Below are 14,734 nucleotides of genomic sequence, written 5' to 3'. Positions count from 1 at the left end.
GATAGGAATCGCACATCCAAGGATTTTGAAGCAACCAATTCTATGACATAATGAAATGTAATTTCTATATGTTTCATTTTTTTCTGAAATACATGATTTGTTGTTAAGTAAGTGACTGCCATGTTACACCGTAAACTGGTACTCTTGGAGTTGTGAAATGCAGTTCATTGAGCAAATATTGAACCCGTACCAATTCATATGTTGCATATGCTAATGCAAGACATTCTGCCTATGTACTAGATCTAGAAACAGTCTTCCATTTTCTAGAGCACCAGGAAATGTGTTTTGGACCAAGAAAAACAGCCATTCCACTTGTTGAGCGTCTGTCAGTCATGTCACCATCCCAATCAGCATCTGAATATGCCTGCAACTTAAGAGAGTGTTTAAACTGTAGGCCATAGAAAATTGTACCTAGAAAATATCTCAATATTCTTTTAACAACTGACCAATCTGCAGAAGTAGGATGTTGCATGTGCTGACTAGCTTTATCAACATGATAAGCAATATCAGGTCTAGTGATTGTTGCATACTGAAAAGCACCAACAGTGCGCACAACTCTCCAATTAGGATTTTTACAAGCCTCAGTGTAACATGTGTTGGACTGTCATATCTTCACAAACAGACTGAACCTCTGAAGCAAAAAATTCTTGGTTTTGATCTAGAAACACCCATTTTACCTCTTGTAATCATTGTATGTGTTAGAGCACTGCTCGGTCGAACTCGCAACAAGTTTGTTTGTCAAGTTTAGTTGTCAAAACTATAAGTCTTGATTTATAGTCTACTTATAGGTGTGTCTCGGATTATGATAGAATGTTAGTTGAGCTTTATACTTCACGGCGTTCACCGATTGAAGACGAAGATCTACTGAGGGGAGCTTGGAGTAACTTCATTAATTACGCACCTCTCTATGGGAACGATCTCTTTCTACCGCTATATATTACTAGTTAATTAGTGGGAAATATCTTTATTAATTTGTTGAGCCTACGATAGCCCATAAACTACATACACTATTAAATAAATTCATATATATAGTATATTATTAAGTATTTTATCTTGATTTGAATTAGAGCCGGACGGTTTTTTATTTTAAAATTGAATTTTCAATTATACTGTATGATTTGTAACAGGCTTGAAATACTACGAAGGAGTTTATCATCTTTTGTACCAGTACAAACTTGAAGGTTGTGTAGTGAAATATTGTAAGGGCACATCCTATATATCAATTGATTTGATAAATTGGTTTTGTTTTGAAAATGAGTAGTATCTATATATCAATTGATTTGATAAATTGGTATTGTTTTGAACATGTGTAGCATAAAATAGCACCATAAGATATTTGGGCCGTGGTAACCATGTAGACATGAACCTAGCCACTATGCCTAACATAGTACAGGATCATGAAAGGTTTGTTTTTATGTGATCCTTATAAATAAATCTCAAATTGTAAGAAATCAGAGGGCATATTGTAGCATATTATTTAATAATAAGATAGTTTCTTATTCTATGGCCTTGGACCCTTAATTAGTGTTATTATGTTTATACTTCGGGGGTGTGTAGTCCAGATTATGGCAACTATGACATGCATTGAACCATGTTGTCCACTTATATCAACTACAACATGGATTGTACTCTTCCAAACAATTTGGTACAGACGAATGTTGGTGAGCAATTATGTTATTATACTTTCTTGTTACAAAACTGTTATATATTGAACCTCCCAGGTAGAGGAACTACTAAACACAAAGCTAATAATCTAAAACATAATACAGAAAAAAACTTACACTTCATTGAATAAGAGACCAAAGTTGGATCCCTCCGCTTGGAGGTAAAGATCCTCTATTTATAGGGATCAAGAGACACCTCTTATATGATCTAATGCTCCTCGTGGAAGTGTTATACTTAAGTTTTAATATGAAGAGTATTCTTATACATGAATTTTGTGAATTCCGTCTTTTACTTGGCTAAGAATATGAGCCTAATTTATTTATTTTTCAAAAACCGTCCTACGTCTTTAATTTTTTTTTTTTTAACAAAACATGCCAAGTTTGCATATGGATGCTCAACAAAATTGAAAAGGCGAGGGTATCCAAATATACCTCAAGCTAAAACTTTTTTTTTCTCTGAAAGTGATTGTTTATGGACTGAGTCGAGACAACACAAATAATCGGTTCACATTTCATGTGATCATCTATGGATACGAGATCGAGACAATACAACAACGAAGTATGTTTACTTGATACAAAGATTCGGACTTAACCAAACACAATAGGATTGCTTATCAAATAAATAGGAATTAACGTTTGTGTAATTTACTTTAATTAAAACAAAACAATTATAATGCAGAATATAAAAGTAAATCACTCAGGGCCGGCCCTGGGCACATGCAGGCAATGCCTCGCATTGGGCCACAAATTTTAGGGGTCACATTATACATGGTCTCCGCATTAGGGAAAAAAAAAGAAGAAGAGTGTTTTTCTGTAAACGAAATTTTTGCAAAGGCGCAAACAATAATTTGTAAGGGTCTACAAAAAAAAAGTTAGTTATATCAGCGAGACATCTTTCTATTATCAAGGAATCACGTCTTTCTCTTGGGTTTTCAAATCAAATTGGAATTAACCCTAATACCCTATTTTGTTCGTTGCCTATTTAACCAATTTACATTGAATTTGAATCATTATTTATAAGTGAGCCATTAAAGACTTCCAATGGCTATTACTTATTATTTCCCATAAGTGTGTACACGTTTTATGTAGATATGCACAGAGTGAGGGGTTAAGTCATTTTGTGGTTTTGTTTTGATTGGAAGGGGCATAGAGTGTATATTTTAGACCAATACTTTAAACTAATTCTTTTTATTTCTGGTTTAAATTTAAAATTGTGACTTCAATCTCTTAATTGATTGAATTGACATTGTGATCACTCCAATACAATATTGTTCGGTTGGATTAATTGTTTTACTAACTCTCTTTTTGAATTAGTACTGATAAGCATATCTGTCTAAGGCAATATAAGTAGTCCTTGCAGATCAGAAATTATTACTGGACTAGCAAGAAATAATTGCAAGATCATGGAAGGAGGTCCCAAAAAATTACTGTGTTGGACTTAACAAAGTTTGATAATGGTTTGTTGCAAAGCAAAGAGCTTTATCAGGTAACTCGTTAGTCTCAACTTCTTATTCATAGCTTAAATTGATTGATTTTTTACCGAGTGTTTTAACTATTAGTTATTATAGTCAGAAGTACCAATCTGCTTTGAGTTAGGGGCCACAAAATTTATTTTGCATAGAGCCACCAAATTGACCAGGCCTGAAATCACTACAAAAATAGTTCCTATTAGTGAGGGTTTTTTTAGGGGAGTCACAAATAGCCACTATTTGTGAGGGTTGTTTGACCAACCGTAGGAAATATTAAGATTAGTCAAAGGAGCAGTTTTTTGGTCGATTTGTGCTTCCGACAGAGTAAATGTTTTCCCGACCAATTTTTTTTTTTTTTTTTCCTCGGCCTTATCTTCTCAGAATCTCAGACAGATCTGGTTTTCTTCACTTAACTTTTCTATTTTTTCTACGCCGAAAAGCTCTCGCCTCTTCCCTGTTACCTCGTCCCTCCTCCATCTCTTTTTTTTTATCATCGTGTCCATCTCGTCTCTGTCGTTCCATTAATGGGTTTTCACAGAAGTTGATTGAACACAGAAGAGAAGAAAATGTGATGTTTTTACTGATAAGATTAAGGTTTCAATGAAAATCGATGATGAGATAAAGATTATGAGTCTGAGATTTAGAGAAATGGAATGAAATCAGGGATATTTGATGGTCATGGTGTCGATCCGTGTGTTGATTCAAACTCAACAGAAAGGTAAGTTGAATTTAGGGTTTCTTTAATTAACCTTGTTTTTATGTGAAATTGATTTATAGATCGATCAATCAGTGATGGGTTTGCTTTTAATTGAAGTTTGGATGGGTTTAATTTCAGTTTCCATAATGAATCAATTGGGAATTAGGGTTCATCCCAAATTAGGTTTTTGGTTATAAACTTAGACCAGTGTTTTTGAGTTTGGATGATAGATAAATAGGATGAGATAATAGCGGTGGCTCTGAAGAATGTAGAAGAACAAAGATAATAGGATGAGATAATAGAAAGAGTAATACTGATGTTGAAGGTTTGATGTTGTTACATGTTAGGGTTAGTGATTGCATTTGGGTTCTGAAGAATGTAGAAGAACAAAGAATTCATAGAACATTTGCACTTGTTATATTCATAAATCCAAATGAGACTAATTTTATTAAGTCCAAATCTTTAGCATAACACAGATCTTCAAAATATCATTGCAGTACAATTTGAGATTCAGATTTGATCTCTTAATGACTTTTTTCTTTGGATTTCATAAACATTTGGCATTTATTGTTTCATATCCCATGTTGTTGCTTGTTAGAGCAATTTCTAATCTGTCTTGAAAGTAGATTTTATTGTGTCCTGTGATACTAGACATCTAGTTTCCTTTTTTGATTGTATTTATTTGATTTCTTGTTCATTGATTTCGTCAGAAATGTGACCAAGGCGAGGGTTTGTAGGTGGTTCTACATGCCAGGACCCAAAGTATTATTCACTGACAGACAACAACAAATTTTCACCTAGATGACCGCTGGGGTTCAATGGTAATAATTTTACTAATCAACCATTCTCTTTTTGATTGATTTTGTTAATTATTTTATTTTATCATGTGAGTTACTTAATTTCTCAACCTTCTCAAGGGAGTAGTGAAGATTAAACAGTAATGAAAAGAAGCGCAAATCCCAATTTGAAAAAGGCCTTCCAGTCCGGTTCTGTTCTCAAGGGGCTTATATAATGATCCGGTACCAAAGCAAAAGAAGCGCCAAAAACAAGTGGATCAAGAAAATGAGATTGGATACACACTTGAATCTCATAGGTTTAAGAAAACTATCCCACCTTTTATGTCATCCCTGCAAAGGTTTGCTTTTAATTCCCCTCTTCTTTGAGTTTACTGTTTTTCGATTCTTCCCCTGTTAAAAATGGGATTTTTAGGATCTACCTTCTGCTTATAGTTAGCTTTCCTTCTTTCAAATAGACAAGTAGTTTATAAATAGACTTCTTGCTGTCGATCTTGTACAGACGGTATCGTTATATTAGCAAAAGTTGGTGATTTTTGTATTTTTGTTTCTAACCCTTATCTGTTTATTTTCATAATTATCTATCTTCTTTCTTTCAGTTAGAGAGGTATTTTTGAAAGAATAGAATTATAAATAGTTGTAAACCTTCAGATCACATCTTCTTACAAGTTTTAAGTAATGATGATCCGATGTTTAATCTCTTAAATCTTTTATATCTATTCATCTTTGTTCCACAGATAGTAATGTATGTATTTTGCCTTTTTATTCTTTTCAGTGACACTGATATGGAGGGTAGAAGAAGACCTTGGAGAATTCTGTTGAATGTGCAACTAATTTGTAAGTGTAATTTTTTTTATAAATGTGATTAGCAGACCCTTAATAGTTTATACTTAGTACAAGCTTTATTATACATGCTTCCAGCATTGGTGCATTGTTATGGATATTATGTATTTGAAGTTGATAGGTGATTGGATATATAAGAATGTAGTGCCTTAGCTTGTAATAAACCAGTTATCCGACCCCTTTGAATGTGACAGAGCAATAGGATAAAGAATCTTCTTGGCTATTTTTGAAGTTATATAGTAGTTTTGACTTAAAATGGACTGCTGATGGTTATTTCGGATCTAGATATACAGAATATTTGTTTGTAAATTATGGAAAAATTGTTTGTGGTAGTTGTGTTCATACATTGTGGATATCTTTGTGTATTATTGCATCGTATAAAACGTTTGTCTTCAATACCAGGCTGCAAATTTAACATATCCAAGCAGTTCCTCCCAATTGAATGGTTTCTTTGTATTGAACCTTGTTATCAAAATGTTAGAATAATCCCCGTATTTTCTCAAAATTAGTAGGCAGTAAAAATAGTAGCTAAGAAATCTCAATTTGGCAACGATATTTTGGAAAGTTCATTGCAAGCTGGAGATGAATGTGTAGATTCTCATGATCTCGATGTTGACAGTATGCAGGATTGTCATCCAGATGCAGTTCGCATTTAGGCTTCCAAGGCTCTTCTCAGTCAGCGGTAGCAATCTGAGGAAAATAACTCGGTTCTGTATTTCAAAAACAAATCTGCACCAGACACAGATGGACCTGGCTCTGTGTCTCCGAGGTCGGCTACATCTAATACTATAACTACTTTCAGTCTTGAATTTGTTTATTTTTGAAATGAAAAGGTTGAATAATTGAAAAGAATTTTTTTAGAAGTTTGTATCATAGCTTAATGCTTCGCTACAGAATTCCAATTCACAAAAACTTAATTAGTTGGAATTCTCAAAGAAGTTAGCTTTGTTCACGAACTCTGCTTCACTTCCAAGTCTCCTGCCAAACATACTTGTATTTCTCTCCTTCCATAAAAGATAAAACTCTGCAGATAACATGTGTGCGTGCATCCTTGGATTCATATTGATAAACTTTTGTCTGTTCTTCTTTTTCGTTAGATTTCAATGACATGAAGATAATTTAATAGGTGCTAACATGCTACTTTTTTGCATTGCAGCCTGGTATAACAAGTATCTGGACCAGGTCCTGATGAGGAAGGGAGAAGCAGAGTCGTCGGATGATAAATGAATGTCATCATGGAACTTAGAGAAGAACCAGTAGCTGCACAGATAATCCATCTTTTGTTCTTTATTTTTTGTTTTCATTCCATATGGTGTCTTCTTATCATGTCCCGAACTTTCCACTGGCATTTTTGGATGTGGATAATCCAAGTTACCGGGTTTTTTAACTATCTGGGTGTTGTTCTGTTGCCCAGATTTATGTTTTTTAAACAGTTTAACATCTTACTGTCGGATTTGTAAGTTTCTATGGTGTAACAATGTAAAATTTTGTTATGAATAGTATAAGTTTCATTGTGAATGATGCCAGTTTTGTAATTCTGAGAATCTAATTTCCGGCACCGGAGAACAGTAACCCGCTTCCGACAGCAGCAAGAAAACAATTTATGACAGCTTGACTAGACGTCACAAATAGAATAACCATTCCTTACTGTTGGACAAATGTCACAAATGATCTCAAACCGTCACATAAACATTTGTGACACCCAGTAGTATCGACGAATTCCCACCGGTCACAAATGGGTTTTGTGACGGTCTTTTAGATATTTGTGACGGTTTTGTTTATGACGGTTTCCTGTTACAATAAAGATAAAAGTTGCAAACCAGTTGAAGAAACTGTGACAAGCATTTGAAGAAACCGTTACGACGGATGAAGAAACCGTCGATGTTTCCCTGTTCTTCACGAGCAGCAGCAGCAGCAGCAACAGAGTTCTGAAAACTCTTGATTCACGCCTCCTGAGCTCTCCTCTCGACCCCAAACTCTCAACTACCCTTCTATGGAACCTTGTGACTTTATTTATACCCAAAAAAGACAAGAAATCACGTCCAATTACTCCAAATATTCTCTCATAACACCCATGCATGGAAAAGAATAATTTCCATTTTTAGCTTAATCACGCGTCGAATTTCGTGGTGCACACATCATACGCAGTCATTCATGCCCAATGCACGATTTAGAAGCTTCCAACACCCTCCAATCACACTCAAATTTCCCACAACTCGTGCAACTCATATTTTACTCCAACTCCCTGTTTTCCTTTGATGCGAAGATTACAGGAATTTCTAGTCGACAACATCACCCATAAGAGCTTATTTATGATATATCACAACTACCCAACAAATTTCAGCCCTTTAGTCTATCCAGAACTCCTTCAAATCATCGATTGAAACTCTGCCAGTGATATGAAATATTTTCCCGCCAAAATAATTTTTTGAATTTGAGAAGAAAGTGTCCTCCCCCTAATCCTGTACGGGTGTCCCTTTAGCACTTGCCCTGGGGTGCAAATAGTAATTTTGGGCGTAAATAGTAATTTTTCTAGGATGTTTTCAGAACTTTTTCTGGGTTCCTCCGGCGCATTTCTGGGGTGCCTTTAATACTCTATCCTGGGGTGTAAAACACCACTTTTCGAGCCAATTTTGCCGCAAGAGCTTATTTCTCTAAAAGTACCTACAAAGACATCAAATAACAAAAGAAATACAAAATCGAGTACTAACAATACATACAATTGAGACAAATTAGACACATAAATGTGCCTATCAACACCCCCAAACTTATTATTTGCTAGTCCTCGAGCAAAACTAATATAGAAAATAAAATCCTAACTCACTAGGTGTCCCTAATGACCGAGTTAGTCCCGGTAGGGTTTACCAGAGGTGTACCCACAAAAACAATACTCCAGATCCTAGCTATCTACGCAGAACCTTGGAAGGCACTAAAGAATCTCCTTGGTTGGCATACTCTTATTGACTACAGGAGGAAGTACCCTGATGCGAAATTCCAATTGTTGTACACGAGTTTGCACTCAAGCATACTAAAATTCATATAAAGTGACAGACATCTACTCAGATTGTTTCTGGACATCATAAAAAACGGAGTTAACCAATCACATGGATAGATTAAGAAGATGGATGTAGAGAAAAACGTAGATGATGTTAATAAGGTGAACCTATCCTAATGGATTGAGATACTGGTCTGGACTAATATCAACACACTGGCATATAAAAGGGAACCAGTAGTCGATAATCCTAACTCTAGGTCAACACAACTGGCATATACAAGGGTTCCAATGGTTGAATTTATTGAATTTATTCTGGTTGGTCTGGTCTCAATTTTTTTTTTATTTTTTTTTTGGTGTATCTCAGTCACTCTATTTCACCCTAGTAAGTGATCAGGATACTTTCGATGTTTCCATCACGAAATATGGCGAAACTACCATGGTTTTTTAATTCTAACATCTGAGCTCTGTGCTTTTATGAATAGACTCTTTAGAGTTTTCCATCTAATCAGACTGGTTCCTCAGCTCCTATAACCAAGATGTTCCCATCCACTTAGATTGGTTAGTGCAAACCTTTATAGGCATAAATCTCTAGGCTCTGGAGTTTAATTATTGCAACTAAAAGGTTTCTCCAATACCCCCAAACTTAAATCTGACATTGTCCTCAATGTTCTAAAGATAAAATTAAAAGCATGAACAAGGAAAAATTGTTACCACTTGAAGCAAAAAGGGTTAAGGAAATATATTACCGTGTTGCGTGTGAATGGGTTACCTCCCAAGAAGTGTTAAGTTTAAAGTCTTCAGCCAGACTTAGGAAAGGATTAGTCAACTCGAACCATAAAGTAACAGTCGAAATAACTGTGGGTCTTCAAAACTAAATAGAGATGACCAAAAGAAATTGCAATGAACCAAGAAAATGAACAAAACTAGCAAGCCCTTACCTAGTTTCCTGATTAAGAAATTTATATCTAATTGTGGTTCAGGTTCAGGTTCTATGAAAGGGTCTAAATAAAATATTTTCATTGGCTGCGTTTCTTCAAAGGTGGGATCCGAATCATTAGGTCCTAGAGTCTGGAAAAACTCAAATATGATCTTAGAAGCGCACAATAATAACCTAAATAACTGAGGATCCTCTAAGTCAATAAGATTTGAATTACAAAATTGACCACAATGAGAGTAGTGGTCATTCTTAAGCAAATGTGTCGATTCTAATTTCCTAAAGCATTTAGGTTTAGTCTCACAACTTAATATTCGACACATTTGGAATATATACGTTCCCACAGTTGGAAGAAAACTATTTGCTGGGAAAACAAAGTCAATCTGGGGATCATAGCCTGGGCAAAGCACATCAACCATAGGATGGGTTTCTAACGACTGAACTTATTCTTGGACATCATTAGGTTCGGGAAAACGAGTATGAAGGTAATCTTGTAAAATGGTTGAGGCACATATGTTAAGTCCCAAGTGAGGGACCTTTCTAAGAGTTAAAGCACATGGAGAACGATAATCACCCCCAAACTTAGAGTTTTTAGTGTCTCTAGAAAGACTAGTCACAACTTCCCTAATTTCTAGGTCATCAGATTCCTGAAAATGGGCAATTTATTCTTCTAAGTCAGGTACATCCTCACTCATATCGACGGGTTCTTATTCTTTTTCTAAGTATATTGTTTCTAAATCGCTAGACTCAAAATATACCCGTTCCTCTAAACCATCATTAGGTTCGTAATCAAAAGGAAAAACTACATCGTTCTAAAACAGGGATATCTCTAGTCAAATCCTCTTCCTTTTGAATAGGTGAATAATTATTAAAATTATTTGGATTTGAACTAGAAATAACATTATCATTATAAGGCTAAATTGGAGAAACAAATTCCTGACTACTCTGCCTACATATTTCAGATTCTTCATCATCAATATCCTCATCATCATAATATAATTTTTGACATTCAAGAATTCTCAATCTTTGTTCCAAACTAAGCGGTATGTTTTTATAATACTTCTCGTAGATCGTTAGAGGTGATTCCTCGCTTACCGTTGGAACATCCAAATGTCGTTTCCCATCCATATATTCACGAAGAGTTATTTTAGATGACGTCTCCTGATAATGAGAATTTCTACGCTTATATTCTCGTAACGTCATCTCAGGTGGCGTCTCCTGAAAAGGATTCATCACCCTAAAAATACAAACTACAGAGGAATTCTAAACAATCACAAACAAGGCTGACTCGACCAAATCAAACTATAAAATCTAGAACAAAAAGCATGATGGCTCCACTTAGATTGTTTCTAGACCATCTTCTATTCCTTCGAAAGGGAATTTGTTACAATTTGAGCAAAACCCTCTGGAATCAATCCGAGTTAAAGTAAGTTGAATCGATGCGAGGGAAGCTCAGTGGAGCTTTGATACCCAAAGCCTCACCGGTATTACAAGGCGGCGCAGTCACGCATTCAACTTACAAAAACCATCAAGAACCTTGAAGTATGCTTAAAAGAGTAACCAATATTTTTCGAATGACTTTAGGCTCGTTACCCTATAGGTCTCTTTCTAGTCAAAATTTTAGGCTTAGGTTCGCGTTTGGTTTCGTCTTCCTAAGGCGGGCAAGAAGGGAACAGTGATGAAATCCTAACCCTTATCTTATATGGCCAGTTCTTGCCCTTTACTAGGAATTTAAAGCAGCCGTTCAGTCCTCAACATATAATCACCTTAAGGCATACAGTAAACCCGCTTGCAGGAGATTCGAAGGTGTTTCAAAAGACTTACCTCCCGTACCAGACGGACGATGAACCGATGTAGTCGACTCGGGCCACTGACTCCGGTGTCAGTGTGCGAACCCGAGGGGACGAGACGATATCGTAATCGTCGTCCTTCCCTGCACACAGTTATATTTAAATTTTTTTTATAACCCTTCCGTAGGGTTTAAAATTAATAAAGTCCCAAAGTCCAGTCCAAAGAAAATAAAATAAAAAATAATAATAATTACAAAAAAATGGAATGTCTCAAAAAAAATAAAATAAAATAATTCTCTCTCTTTTTTTCTTTTTCTCTCTTTTTTTTTCTTTTTTTTTTCCTTTGTCTTTTTTCCTTCTCTTTTAGCTTTAATCTTTGATTCGAAGGTTTTTAGTATCCAACTTCAAACCTGTAATACAAAGACACACCAAAGAGACGTAAAAAGAATAAATGGAATAATAAAAACCTAAAAATTCTACCTAAGCACAAATCCGCGCCGGCGGCGCCAAAATGATTAAAGATTTTTGATGGGGTTGTAGTAAATAGGATTCGTTTCAGACTTGTGAAGGACATGGAATTTTAGATTTAATTAAATTATATACACAAAATATTAACAATGGTTGAGAGGTACTAGGACTAAGGATTTGGCTGTTTTTCATTTTCAAGAGGTTCAAAAAATAATCCTAGGCAATTATAGCTCCAAACACAAGAAATATTAACTCTATTCTTTGCGAAAATAGATTTTGTAAAACATTAATTGTAAATTACAAGCATAGTGTATCAAAAGCACCTTAGACTAAGCATACACTATCTAACAAGATAACAATTGATTAATAGAAATCATAAATCATTTAAAATCGGTGCAAAAAGTAAACAAGAAATTAATTAAATTACCCCAAGGATGAAATACAGCTTCGTCCGTCGTCCCAGTATTGGGTCTATCTCATCATGTTGGAAACACACTCAAAATATGTATTCATGGCTCAAAAAGTGTTTACAAGAAGAGAAAATAGTGAAACAGGAAATCTGCAACAGCAAACGCGTGTTACAGACCAACTGTTTCAACTCTCAAATGTTATGATGAAGATAACCGTTACAAATCTGAAGATAAATGTTGCAGAAGAGGATGAAAAACTGTTACGATAAAGATAAATGTTGCAAACCAGTTGAAGAAACTGTGACAAGCATTTGAAGAAACCGTTACTACGGATGAAGAAACCGTCGATGTTTCCCTGTTCTTCACGAGCAGCAGCAGCAGTAGCAACAGAGTTCTGAAAACTCTTGATTCACGCCTCCTGAGCTCTCCTCTCGACCCCAAACTCTCAACTACCCTTCTATGGAACCTTGTGACTTTATTTATACCCAAAAAAGACAAGAAATCACGTCCAATTACTCCAAATATTCTTTCATAACTCCCATGCATTGAAAAGAATAATTTCCATTTTTAGCTTAATCACGCGTCGAATTTCGTGGTGAACATATCATACGCATTCATTCACGCCCAATACACGCTTTAGAAGCTTCCAACACCCTCCAATCACACTCAAATTTCCCACAACTCGTGCAACTCATATTTTTCTCCAACTCCCTGTTTTCCTTTGATGCGAAGATTACAGGAATTTCTAGTCGTCCCCATCACCCATAATAGCTTAGTTATGATATATCACAACTACCCAACAAATTTCAGCCCTTTAGTCTATCCAAAACTCCTTCAAATCATCGATTGAAACTCTGCCAGTGATATGAAATATTTTCCCGCCAAAATAATTTTTTGAATTTGAGAAGAAAGTGTCCTCCCCCTAATCCTGTACGGGTGTCCCTTTAGCACTTGCCCTGGGGTGCAAATAGTAATTTTGGGCGTAAATAGTAATTTTTCTAGGATGTTTTCAGAACTTTTTCTGGGTTCCTCCGGCGCATTTCTGGGGTGCCTTTAGTACTCTATCTTGGGGTGTAAAACACCACTTTTCGAGCCAATTTTGCCGCAAGAGCTTATTTCTCTAAAAGTACCTACAAAGACATAAAATAACAAAAGAAATAGAAAATCGAGTACTAACAATACATACAATTGAGACAAATTAGACACATAAATGTGTCTATCACATATCCATAGGATCGGTTCCCCTTTTTGCTATGAACCTTGTTGCACCCCATACAAGGATCGGTTCCCCTTGTGATGTACTGCACCTCTTACTAGGATCGGTTCCCCTTTCCAAAAATTGGTCAGACACACAAACCCGATGATACCACAGGTGATTACTTAAGATCAGTTTTACTAATAAAATTTATATTAATCCATAAGTCAGGCCTTGGTGAATAGTTTTACCAAGAGCACAACAAGTTGTGACCGGTTATACTCTATTACACATATTGGTTGTTCATAAGATATGCAATGAATAACAAAACCAATAACACCTGTAAATTTCCTTTTCGGTCCACAAACAAGTTTATGAACTTACTTCCTTAGAACACATGTAAACATTGTTCCCTAGGATGAAATCCTCACCTCATACACATACATAATCACAATAGCATTCAAATGATTATGGCGATGTATTATCTACAAAGCTTAATGGTTAAGCAATAAACCTCATATTGTATTCCTTAATACTATGTAATCTAGAGTTCAAATATGCTTCGCAGTTATGTTTTCAATATGCACGACTTGAAAGATCCGTTAGCGAATAAAACAGTTCAAGTCAAATATCACTAACCTCAAGTAGAAGGATGATTGTTGTCGTTGTAGCTCCTTGATTCTTCACATCTTCAAGACTTCGCAATACTTGTAATGTCTCATATCCTAATACATTCAAGGTAACCTATACGAAGTTGACTCTAGTACATAATAAAGCGACTCTTAACATGAGTTTTGATTCACTAAAATATGACAACCAAACTTGACATACCAACGCTTGGTGGGTTCAACCAACCCATGCTCTAATAATATCCCCCTTTTTCAATTTTAGTGACAATACTCTTAGATCATATGGATAAACAAATTACAAGAATTCATTACACATCTGCTTGATTCCGGATCAACAGCACAATAAAAGTGCTTACATTCAATCCTTGAAAATGCCGCTGTTGACATTATAATAACAAAGCTAATACTCTCCCTAAGGAAGATGGGTAGATATTCAATCCGCACGTCTTTGTTATACCACTTTATATGACATGTTACTCCCCCTTAGTCTGTGCTTTCACTCTTTCGTTAGATAAACATTCAAGTACCAATGTTATTTTCCCTAGCGATGCCAATCAATATAAAATCAATGCCAACATCACCTGTTTACTCCATATATTTCTCCCCCTTTTTGTCACAAAAATGACAAAGAAACGAAAAAATAAAGGACAAAACGAAAATAATCTTACAAATCTCAGAATAGACTTGCAAACCTGTAGAGTTAGGCACGAGGGTTCCACACATCATGTTCTGATAACCAATATCAAAACCGAAACTACAAGTAGTCTTATTTTGATATGTTACCAAGGAAACAATTGTCCGAAATAATTTTTCCAATTTAGTTTAGCAAACCAAAAAATAACTAAG

The sequence above is a fragment of the Papaver somniferum genome, chromosome 10, assembly GCF_003573695.1.
Source record: "Papaver somniferum cultivar HN1 chromosome 10, ASM357369v1, whole genome shotgun sequence".
NCBI classification, from domain to species: domain Eukaryota; kingdom Viridiplantae; phylum Streptophyta; class Magnoliopsida; order Ranunculales; family Papaveraceae; genus Papaver; species Papaver somniferum.
Note: the sequence above shows the minus strand (reverse complement) of the source record.